We start from the raw sequence: 12,204 nt of genomic DNA on the forward strand, positions 1-12,204 counted from the left end.
AATAAAACCAGAGATCAAACATGCCTTTAATCAGAAACGTCTTGATCAGTTCCTAATTAGAATTGCTCCTCGGAAGCAAGACAATTGCATCTACCAAATTATATGTCAGTTTAATGGAGAATAGAAGATGATGAAAGAAACACAAAAATAAACTTGATTTTCAGTGTGTATTAACAATGTGATTATCCTCTGTTTTCCAGATAAGTGACTCTTGCCTATCTCACGTCATAGAGAAGCCTTAACCAGAGCAGGCTGTGTGTTCAAATGACAAATACAACACAGCCACGCTCAAGAGAGATGGTTGAAGGAAGCACTTCCTTTCCCAGCAGCATTCCCATTAAATGTATCACAGTATCACTAAGGTTGGAAGAGACCTCAAAGATTGAGTACAACCTGTCACCACAGACCTCATGACTAGACCATGGCACCGAGTGCCATGTCCAATATCCTCTTGAACACCTCCAGGGACGGCAACTCCACCACCTCCCTGGGCAGCACATTCCAATGACAAATGACCCTCTCGGTGAAGAACTTTCTCCTCACCTCCAGCCTAAACTTCCCCTGGCACAGCTCGAGACTGTGTCCTCTTGTTCTGGTGCTGGTTGCCAGGGAGAAGAGACCAATCCCTTCCTGGCTACAACCACCTTTCAGGTAGTTGTAGAGAGCAATGAGATCACCCCTGAGCCTCCTCTTTTCCAGGCTAAACAATCCCAGCTCCCTCAGCCTCTCCTCATAGGGTTTGTGCTCAAGGCCTCTCCCCAGCCTTGTTGCCCTTCTCTGGACACGTTCAAGTGTCTCAATGTCCTTCTTAAACTGTCATTCATTCCACTTCCTTATTCCATAAATGTTGAAGACAGAGCCTAGCACGTACTTTCAAGCAAGAATGTTTGTAATGCATTTACTGTAGAGAAGAATTTTACTTCACAGAGACGTAAGCAATATCACCATCACACACACACATGTACAACCACCTCAAGCTTTATCCCAGCAGTTTAGAAAAACAGGGAGCAACTTGATGCAGACCTGGGACATAACTTCCCCTGGCACAGGAGTGAGCTTCAAAAAGAAAGAAACAACAAAAACCCCAAGGTTTAGACTCATGCTAAACATACTCTGAGTGCTCAGATTTCTCACAGAAATCCATGTGATGTCTGCAATCACCAGATCCAAAACTGGGGTGCATTGAGACTGATGAAGCAGAGCCTGCTACTCTTCAAGGGTTTCCCTGTCTCATTATAACTTTTCCCACAAACAAACAAACAAAAAGTTAAGTGCTGCCCTGGGCCCACATTTCCCCAAGGATAACTGCAGCAAAACGCCATAATGCTTAGTTCTTAGTCTTTATGTGTATCATTGTACAGAGTTCTCATTCTCAACCCAGGGAAAACCTTTGTTCCCATCTTTGCCAAAAACCTGGAAGTTGGAAGGCTTTCAAATCAAAAAGCATGAAGGTTCTGCTCTGCTTTTGCAAACGGTATTTGCACTCAGGGAAATATCGTTAAATGAGAGGCGTTTAGTCAGAGCTGGTGGAAGAGTGCTGGCATCAGGCTGTATATTAAAACATCCAGGCTGTGCACTTTTCCCACTGCTTGTTTACACTTCAGACAATAAAAGACAAATACCACTATTTGCTGTCTAATTTCTAATATTTCCTGGATAGCTTCCCAGTTTCAAGAATACAGAGGAATGAAAGAGTTTCTTGTTGCTATCCCTGCTAATGGAAGGCTTGGAACAGACAAGACAGCACATTGATTTCGGGAATCATTCTATTTGAGACACCCCCCAGACACCCCATGAGGCTCTGAGCCACATGAAACCACTTTTCAGCTCATTCATCGGACAACAAGGAGCTTAAGGCACAGCACAATGGAGTTCATCTGTTCAGCACCCAAGGTGTGTGTGCCTTGAAGTGTTTGAGTGAGTGATTGCCTTGTATGCCCAAGGAATGGTGCATCTCCTTGGGACCTTCTTCTGTGACACAGTTTCTGAGCTGCCCAATCAGCTTGCTGTACCCAAGACACTTTAGCTGACTGTGATAAAAATAATCTTTGAGAGATCATGCATTCCCCGTTCTGCTACCTCAATTAGCGCTTTACCATAGAAGATAATAGAATAGAATAGAATAGACCAGACCAGATTGGAAAAGACCTTTGAGATCAAGTCCAACCTATCATCCAACACTATGTAATCAACTAAACCGCAGCACCAAGTGCTCCATCCCGTCTCTTCCTAAACACCTCCAGTGATGGCGACTCCATAACCTCCCTGGGCAGTACATTCCAATGGCCAACCACTCTTTCTATGAAGAACCTCTTTCTAACATCCATCCTAAACCTCCCCTGGCACAGCTTGAGACTGTGTCCTCTTGTTCTGGTGCTGGATGCCTGGGAATAGACCAACCCCCACTGGCTCCAACCTCCTTTCAGGTAGTTATAGACAGCAATAAGGTCTCCTAATTCCAGAAGCATCAACCAGAAATCTTCCACCCATGAGTACATGTTCATCAGCGTATTTTGTGTGACCCTAGCTCATATTTAGGCTCCAGACAGATGCTCCTCCTTGGCAAGAACATGGGAAGTCCTTGACTAAAGAACAGTGCACTTGAATGTCTTGGTTTATTTAAATCTCCTTCTACATCCCCAGCTAAGTACATCTTTTGAATACCCCACAAAAGCCTCATCACATTTCTCACTTCAAATAAACAAGAGAGGATGTCAACCCGGGCAGCCAGCAGGACAGAGGAAATGCAAAGAGTTGAGACTGCTTTGTAGATAGTAAGTGCAGACATTCAGCTCCTATGCAACCCAGAGCCCACCCAGGCCAGCACTGAAAGCCTTTGTTCAATTATGATTTCCTTTGGCTCACAAGTGAAGGAGCTTCCAGGAGGAATGTCTCATTGTGATAATCTGCAGAAGCCTTTGACAAAGATTCCTGAAAGCAGTCATTCCTGGAGAGCAATGCAAAGGGACAGACCTTACTTCCCCACAAAGGAGTGAAATGACCTCGAGGTTTCTTGGTGACACCAGGTATGGATGCTTCACACATTCTATAAACCTCGAGTTTGGGAGCTAGCTGCTGCCTCTCCCAGCTGTCCCAATGGAGGCTGATTAAAAACATCCCTTTCCATTTGATAATTGACCACTGGCAAATTAATGACACCCTGGTATTCTGGGGGCCATAGGTCTATGAATTTCCCCACTGCTGCCTGAGGAAGCTAAGAACTGTGAGGTGGGGAAAAGAAGACTCATAGAATGGTTTCAGTTGGAAAAGACCTTTAAGATCAAGTCCAACCTTTGGCCTAAGAACACCAGGATCATTAAACCATGTCCCAAAGTACCATGTCTACATGTTTTTGGAACACCTCCAGAGATGGTGACTCTCATTTGATTTGTGATTAGTTTTCTGGCCATTTAAACTTTGTTACTAATGTCAACAGGTATTTCAGGTGAAGGACACTGAATTGCTTTTACAGCTTTGAGTTCCAGTGGAATGGGCTGCCCAGAGAGGTGGTGGAGTCACCATCCATGGAGGTGTTCAAAAGGGGATTGGACGTGGCACCTGGTGCCATGGTTTAGTCATGAGGTGATGGGCTGGACTTGATGATCTTTGAGGTCTCTTCCAACCTTGGTGATTCTGTGTGTGTGAAAAGTTGTGGTTTACAGCATGTCACAGAGTAATTCTAAACAGATCCTCGTGGTGATGCAAGAAGACATCAACAGAAGCATCAACAAGGGCTTCAAGTGTGGTTTGGAGGGAAAAAGCCTATGCAATACAAAACCAGCAGGTGCTGGCATTGGACTACACACAGATCTCCTGGGCTCAGGAAAGCCTACTGAACAGCAGCTGAATTGCAAGAAATAAACTCCCCATGTTTCATTGTAGCTGCCAGCTCTGCCCAAGAATCACATCCCCATTATGGCTCATAAAAATGGAAATTGCAAATAATGGCAGTAATGGGACCAATTCTATTCCAGCTGCTTGGAAATGGGGGGGGGGGGGGGGGGGGGGGAGGGGGAAAGGAGGGGAAAAAAAGGGTATTTTTCCATTCTAGCACGGCCCCAAATACCCCAAAAGTAGTTTCATTCCCAAAGAAGTAAGATGGTCTATTTATTTTCCAGAGGTGTCGACCAGCCCATGCCTTCCACCATCTCCTTTTCACAGAGAAACTCAAAATCTGTCTGGGGCTCCTGTGTTATCTTGCCCTTGTGCTTCAAAAACCTGAGCTCCCCTTAGGTCTGCTCGGGAACATGTCACAGCTCTTGAACAGCTTCCTTACCACTCAGCCCTTAGTCCTGAGAACTTCTTAAATTAACATGAACCAGGTCCTCCCTGCCTTATCTTCTTTTCCTGTATTGGTTGGACTTGAAGATCTTTGAGGTCTTTTCCAACCTTATTGATTCTATGATTTATTTATCCTCCTATTATACACCCTGCTGAATAGACAACAGTCTGTTCTCAGACAAGTCCTCAGCACTCTCAGGAAGTTCATGAGAAGAACAAGCCCTGGACAGGTCTCCAGACTAGTTGACCAACAGCAATGTGGCCTTGCCATGACAGCAATACGCCCACATGTCCAGGAAGGCCAAAGGCATGCTGGGGTGCATCAAGAGAAGTGTCTCCAGCAGGTCTAGGGAGGTTCTCCTCTCCCTCTACTCTTCCTTGGTGAGGCCACATCTGGAATGATGTGCTCAGTTTTGGGCTTAGAGAGACAGGAATCTGCTGGAGAGAGTCTAATGGAGAGCTACAAGGATCACTGAGGGACTTGAGCATCTCTCCTATGAAGAAAGACTGAATGAACTGGGGCTGTTTAGCCCTGAGAAGAGAAGGCTGAACGGGGATCTTATCTAGAAACATCTGAGGTGGGTATCAAGATGAAGGTGATAGTTTTTTTTGGTGGTGGCCAGTGATAGGACAAGGAACAATGGGTGAACAATGGGTATGAGCTGGAGCACAGTGGGTTCCACCTCAATACCAGGAGGAAATTCTTTATGGTGGGAGAGATGGAACACTGGAACAGGCTGCCAGAGGGGTTGTGAAGTCTCTTTCTCTGGAGGCTTTTGAAACCTGCCTGGATGTGTTCCTGTGCCCTGGGTGATCCTGCTTTGGCAGGTGGGTTGGACTAGATGATCTCTGGAAGTCCCTTCCAACCCCTAACATACTGTGAAATTCTCCCTACAGTCCAAGTGTCACATCTAGGAAGGACCTGACTTTTCTTTTTCTAAAGTGACCTGCCCTACAACAGATTGACCCCAAACTACCAAAGACTCCTTCTTCTCCATAAGGTTCCTGTCCATCAGATGGCAAAGCTTGTGTTCAGACAACTGCTGCTTTTACCTAATGTTCTGTCTTTGGAAGCAGATGCAGCTGCTTGGAGGACATGCTACAGCAAGTCATCAGTTAACAGATGGGGGAAGACAGCAAGTTCAACCACCCACTGAGGTCCAGACCTCTGATGGTTTGCCAGATCAGGGAGTCATATCACTACTGACTCATCACCACAGTACAGTAAGGGCAAAAGAAGTAGTGGGAAGATTGAACTAGGTAAGAGGAGCACATTTCTTATCTGCACTGCAGATGTACTCTGTTCCAGGGTAATAGTCTCAACAGCCATTTATATTACTCAATAGCAGGTCCTAGACACATGGCCAAGCACATAGCACTGAATGTTTTGCTGTGGCATCTTTCATAACTGAGATGGTTAAAATGCTCATTCCCACGCAGCAAAGAGCTCACTCCACAGCTGCACACTATTGCAGCAGGATCTGGAGTAGCTAACAGCTCACTGCAGCTCTCAGCATCACAGCCCTACTCCCCAGACAGCATTCCCAGAAGAGATGTCTATCTGGGACCTTGGGACTGTCTTTCTGTGCTTCTCCAAAAGCAACTGAAGGAAATTTAACTCACAGAGGAAAGCAAAACCTGTTTGATTTCCACCTACAGCCAATACCCTTTGGATCTGAGACAAAACATCACCTCTGTTCTAAAGGGAATTACAGCTCTGTCACTATGACTCACAGTGTCCTATTAACCCTGTCACAGCTGATCTGGTCCCTTGCCTCTCAAGACATCCTAATACTCTCTCCCACCTTCCTTAGTCAAAATCTCTGAGCACAGCTGGCTCAAGAAATACCAAACATGGAGATCAATTGAATCTTGCCACCCTAATGCTGAAGGTCAGCCCTGAAAAGTCTAAGTGCTGTCCTGGAAAGAATCTGGCACTGCAGCTGCCAAGCCTTGCCTTTCCAGACAGCCAATGTGGGCAAAAGCTGGCAACAAGGTCCAGCCTATTTTCCCACTCTGGGCAATCTGCTGCTTTCTAGGGTGGCTGCACATCGTTGCCAAGCTCTACAGCCAGGTCTGCCTCAGGATATCCCAGGCTTTGGGACTGTTTTCAACAGCTTTACCTAGATCTTCAGTAGCAGTTGCTCAGGCTAAAGAAAGGATGCACTGAAAGGTTCATTTTCACGTCCCAGCTGTTTGTCAGGGGCATTTTCATGGGTGCAGATTCCTCAGGGCACACTCATAAAAGCAGAGTGAGACAGCGCAGAAGCGCGTGACAGCCTCACCGCCCGGGGAGGACTCAGCACACGCAGACAAATGGTGGAGCTGCCCCTCTGCCTCTACACCCACTAACTTATCTCAAAGAGTCCATATGTCTCACTTGCTCCACCACTGCCGTAAGGGAGCACACTATTAATTTGCAGAAGCTGGAGCCAGGCTTAAAAATTCCATTAATTAAGTGTTGGCGGAGGTGTTTGGAAAGACATTCCGACAAATAATAGTGCTACAAAGTGTTTCCCTAGAAACTGGGAAAAAAGTTGAACAATATGAAAAGTACCCAGGCTGATAGCAGCTATCCCTCCTGCTGTGTGGTGCCTGTGCTGGAGGGAGCAGAGAGAATGTCCTTTGCAGGGCTCTTTTGGCTACCGAGGGTGCCTGGTTGGTAGCACAATAATATGAAAGTGAACACCTATGCCATGCCCTGCTTCCCTGTGCCCTCTGCTTCACCCCAAGTGTCCTTGCTGTGTCCAACCACCCCAGCACCCTCAGACACACAGAGGCCAAACCCTACAAAGCCCTCAACTTTCAAATGGCTACTGATAAATGGACCAATTTGCTCAGGAGCACAGCTCCTCATATATGGTCGTATCTACAGCTGATGTAAATCAATGGATCTGTAGGGTCTTTGCTCTTTTCTGGCACTGTGTGTCTTGCCTGTCATTATCCTCAGGAGAAAGTGCACTCATCCCCATCAGCTCAACAAGTGAAACAGGACATTATATCTCTTACACACTAAGGGATGAAAACACTCAGCTCCCATCTGCGTGCTCCTCTGATGGCTGCACCATTCCTGCCCGGGCAATGCAGGCTCTGTAGAAAATCTCAATCAGTATGTCTGTCTCCACAGAAATGCACAAGAAATACCTTTCTGGATGGGTGCTGCAGGTATGACAGAAGGATTAGAGTTGATCTGCCCTTAGAAAGGGTACTAGGAAAAGAAGAGCACTCTAGGCTGATGCTGGTCTGTTAATGACATTTTAGCCTGGTACTTCTCACCTAAACAGAAATGTGATCAAAGAAGTGAGGATAAACAATGATTTAATGACTCTAAATGTAGAAGCTGGAGAGGTTTTGAAACGAGCTTGTGTATATATAAGAATAAACACTTTTATTTCAACCTGTGGAGAAATCCTGAGCTATTTGCTTTTCATGAATCCCTGCTGGCGAGACACTCAGAGCACACAAGCTCTTTCCTAAAACTCTTCCATTTTATACACTTTGAGTCATTAAATCAGACATTTATTTTGTTCTAACCACTCAGCACAGCCTCCTGCTTGCCCAAATAGCCACTTCTGCTTTCAGCCCAATTTTTAGCCTGTCCTGCCTCACAGCTCAGTTCTTGGCCCCCTCACTGCTGGCTGCCAGCATCCTAAACAAGGAGAGCACAGAGACCAAAGGCACACACCCCAATTCCCCTCCTCCCCAATCTTCCCTGAGCTACAGAGATCGACCTCTTTGTGTCTTTCTCTCTTCCACTACTGACTGTTCCTCCAGCTTTCCCCAAAGTCAGGATGGGAAGAGAAGACACAAGGCTTTCTCTGCATCTTTCTGCAGTCAGCCACCTGCCATTGTACCAACTTTAGGTAATGAACCTGTATAGAGCCAGCCATCAACAGCACCACTTCTTGCAGTCGATGGAGAAAGCAGCTTCTGGGACCAACACAGCAAGGCTCCATGTTTGGGACTCACTCAAACATACAACTTGATTCAAGAGAGCATATCTATGAGGTCTGTTGTCAGATTTAATTTTCAGTACACCTCTGGTGGTGGAGTCACCATCTCTGGAGGTGTTCAAGAGGGGATTGGACGTAGCACTTGGTGCCATGGTCTAGTAGTCATGAGGTGTTGGGTGACAGGTTGGACTTGATGCTCTATGAGGTCTTTTCCAGCCTTGTTGATTCTATGATTCTATGTATGAGGACATTTGGAACAGCAGCTGGGTTAAACAATGAAATATTTTTGTGTTTGCTTCCAAACAAACACAACTAATTTAACCAATTTGATTCCTTGTTCCCTCACCTTGCTTCTCATTTCTCAAAGTCAAGACAAGATTAATGAACCCCCACAGAACAGTGCTGGAGGACTCTGAATTTTTCAGAGTAGTTTAAGCCACAAAAAATACCTTCAGCAAGAAAAACTGAGGAAATTAAAGATGAGAAAGCCAAGTTTGGAAGCAATTAGCATCAATCCAAAATTCATCTGTTTGGGGGGCTCAGTCTGAAAATGGAAAAAAAAACCATTACTGTTGTGACAAAACTCAAATACTACATCATTTCTCCAGAGTTGATTTAGCAAAGGGAGTCTGCCCTCACCACAGCTGCAATAAAAGGCTTACTAAAAGCTATTTACTTGCACTGAACCTTCTCCTGGTAGTTTTTTTTTCCCCAAAAGCTTTTATCTCAAGCATTTAACAGCCTCTCCCCACCACCTGGGGAAACAAGAAACTTTTACAGTGAGAAGTACACAGAACAGCCCTAAACACATCCAGAAGTACCCATTCAAACAGCAGAGGTTTCTCCTTTTTGCCTGAGAGCATGAGAAGAGCTCCAGCCAGCAGAATCACAGCTCTCCTCACCAGACCTGGCTGTTAATGCCAGGCGGCTGCTCTGCCACTTCTCCCCTCTGAGCTACAGACTTGAAGAGTAGCCAGACCTGCTAGTGCTGGAGCTTGTATAGGACTCCAGTTGTCACAGTGGGGATAATCAATCAGTCTTGAAGATTTGCCTATGGGCATACCTGTAGTCCCTGTGGAGCACAGAGTGTATGGTGCAGAGCTGCTCATTTAATGTCTTCCAACAGGAATGCAGCTCACAAGTCCCCTTTCTAAGTGCTTTATGATCTGAACTGATAACAGCATGTGTGGGGACAACCAGGGGATGCACCTTACTGCTATTCTGCACCAAAAGGCAAGCACAGGCACAGTAAAACAAACTGCACCAAAACCACCTCTGTGCAAGTTTTCTTTTTGTGCCTAAAGAGATTCAGCCCTTCGCCACTATCTCCAAGGCCATCACAATAATTCTGTTTGTATCAAAACCTCAAAAAGCAGAAAAACTGAAAAAGTGCAAGCTTGGTTTGAAGGTTTGTACAAATTTAGAAGAGCCACAGGCAAACACTTTGTGGGAAGGGGAAGGTGAGAGAGGAGAGGTTTGGAGAGGAGAGGTTCGGAGAGGAGAGAAGAGAAGAGGAGAGGAGAGGTTCGGAGAGGAGAGGTTCGGAGAGGAGAGGAGAGGAGAGGAGAGGAGAGGAGAGGAGAGGAGAGGAGAGGAGAGGAGAGGTTCGGAGAGGAGAGGAGAGGTTCGGAGAGGAGAGGAGGGGAGAGGTTCGGAGGGGAGAGGTTCGGAGGGGAGAGGTTCGGAGAGGAGAGGTTCGGAGAGGAGAGGTTCGGAGAGGAGAGGAGAGGTTCGGAGAGGAGAGGTTCGGAGAGGAGAGGTTCGGAGAGGAGAGGTTCGGAGAGGAGAGGTTCGGAGAGGAGAGGAGAGGACAGGAGAGGACAGGAGAGGACAGGAGAGGTTCGGAGAGGAGAGGTTCGGAGAGGAGAGGTTCGGAGAGGAGAGGAGAGGTTCGGAGAGGAGAGGAGAGGTTCGGAGAGGAGAGGTTCGGAGAGGAGAGGTTCGGAGAGGAGAGGTTCGGAGAGGAGAGGTTCGGAGAGGAGAGGAGAGGTTCGGAGAGGAGAGGAGAGGAGAGGAGAGGAGAGGAGAGGAGAGGAGAGGAGAGGAGAGGTTTGGAGAGGAGAGGTTCGGAGAGGTTCGGAGAGGAGAGGAGAGGTTCGGAGAGGAGAGGTTCGGTTCGGAGAGGTTCGGTTCGGAGAGGTTCGGTTCGGAGAGGAGAGGAGAGGAGAGGTTCGGAGAGGAGAGGAGAGGAGAGGAGAGGAGAGGTTCGGAGAGGACAGGAGAGGTTTGGAGAGGAGAGGTTCGGAGAGGAGAGGTTCGGAGAGGACAGGAGAGGTTTGGAGAGGAGAGGTTCGGAGAGGACAGGAGAGGTTTGGAGAGGAGAGGTTTGGAGAGGAGAGGTTCGGAGAGGTTCGGAGAGGAGAGGAGAGGTTCGGAGAGGTTCGGAGAGGAGAGGAGAGGTTCGGAGAGGAGAGGTTCGGAGAGGAGAGGTTCGGAGAGGAGAGGAGAGGAGAGGAGAGGAGAGGTTCGGAGAGGAGAGGAGAGGTTCGGAGAGGAGAGGAGAGGTTCGGAGAGGAGAGGTTCGGAGAGGAGAGGTTCGGAGAGGAGAGGTTCGGAGAGGAGAGGTTCGGAGAGGAGAGGTTCGGAGAGGAGAGGAGAGGTTCGGAGAGGAGAGGTTCGGAGAGGAGAGGTTCGGAGAGGAGAGGTTCGGAGAGGTTCGGAGAGGAGAGGTTCGGAGAGGAGAGGAGAGGTTCGGAGAGGTTCGGAGAGGTTCGGAGAGGTTCGGAGAGGAGAGGAGAGGAGAGGAGAGGAGAGGAGAGGAGAGGAGAGGAGAGGAGAGGAGAGGAGAGGTTCGGAGAGGAGAGGAGAGGAGAGGAGAGGAGAGGAGAGGAGAGGAGAGGAGAGGAGAGGTTCGGAGAGGTTCGGAGAGGAGAGGTTCGGAGAGGAGAGGAGAGGTTCGGAGAGGAGAGGTTCGGAGAGGAGAGGTTCGGAGAGGAGAGGTTCGGAGAGGAGAGGTTCGGAGAGGAGAGGTTCGGAGAGGAGAGGTTCGGAGAGGAGAGGTTCGGAGAGGAGAGGTTCGGAGAGGAGAGGTTCGGAGAGGAGAGGTTCGGAGAGGAGAGGTTCGGAGAGGAGAGGTTCGGAGAGGAGAGGAGAGGAGAGGAGAGGAGAGGAGAGGAGAGGAGAGGAGAGGAGAGGAGAGGAGAGGAGAGGAGAGGAGAGGAGAGGAGAGGAGAGGAGAGGAGAGGAGAGGAGAGGAGAGGAGAGGTTCGGAGAGGAGAGGAGAGGTTCGGAGAGGAGAGGAGAGGTTCGGAGAGGAGAGGTTCGGAGAGGAGAGGTTCGGAGAGGAGAGGTTCGGAGAGGAGAGGTTCGGAGAGGAGAGGTTCGGAGAGGAGAGGAGAGGAGAGGTTCGGAGAGGAGAGGAGAGGAGAGGTTCGGAGAGGAGAGGAGAGGAGAGGAGAGGAGAGGAGAGGAGAGGAGAGGAGAGGAGAGGAGAGGAGAGGAGAGGAGAGGTTCGGAGAGGAGAGGAGAGGAGAGGTTCGGAGAGGAGAGGTTCGGAGAGGTTCGGAGAGGAGAGGTTCGGAGAGGTTCGGAGAGGAGAGGTTCGGAGAGGTTCGGAGAGGAGAGGTTCGGAGAGGTTCGGAGAGGAGAGGTTCGGAGAGGAGAGGTTCGGAGAGGAGAGGAGAGGTTCGGAGAGGAGAGGTTCGGAGAGGAGAGGAGAGGTTCGGAGAGGAGAGGTTCGGAGAGGAGAGGTTCGGAGAGGAGAGGTTCGGAGAGGAGAGGTTCGGAGAGGAGAGGTTCGGAGAGGAGAGGAGAGGTTCGGAGAGGAGAGGAGAGGAGAGGTTCGGAGAGGTTCGGAGAGGAGAGGTTCGGAGAGGAGAGGAGAGGTTCGGAGAGGAGAGGAGAGGAGAGGTTCGGAGAGGAGAGGAGAGGTTCGGAGAGGAGAGGTTCGGAGAGGAGAGGAGAGGAGAGGTTCGGAGAGGAGAGGAGAGGTTCGGAGAGGAGAGGTTCGGAGAGGAGAGGAGAGGAGAGG

Source organism: Melanerpes formicivorus, unplaced genomic scaffold (assembly GCF_026170545.1).
Source record: "Melanerpes formicivorus ecotype bairdi unplaced genomic scaffold, bMelFor1.0.p_v2 SCAF_2, whole genome shotgun sequence".
NCBI lineage: Eukaryota > Metazoa > Chordata > Aves > Piciformes > Picidae > Melanerpes > Melanerpes formicivorus.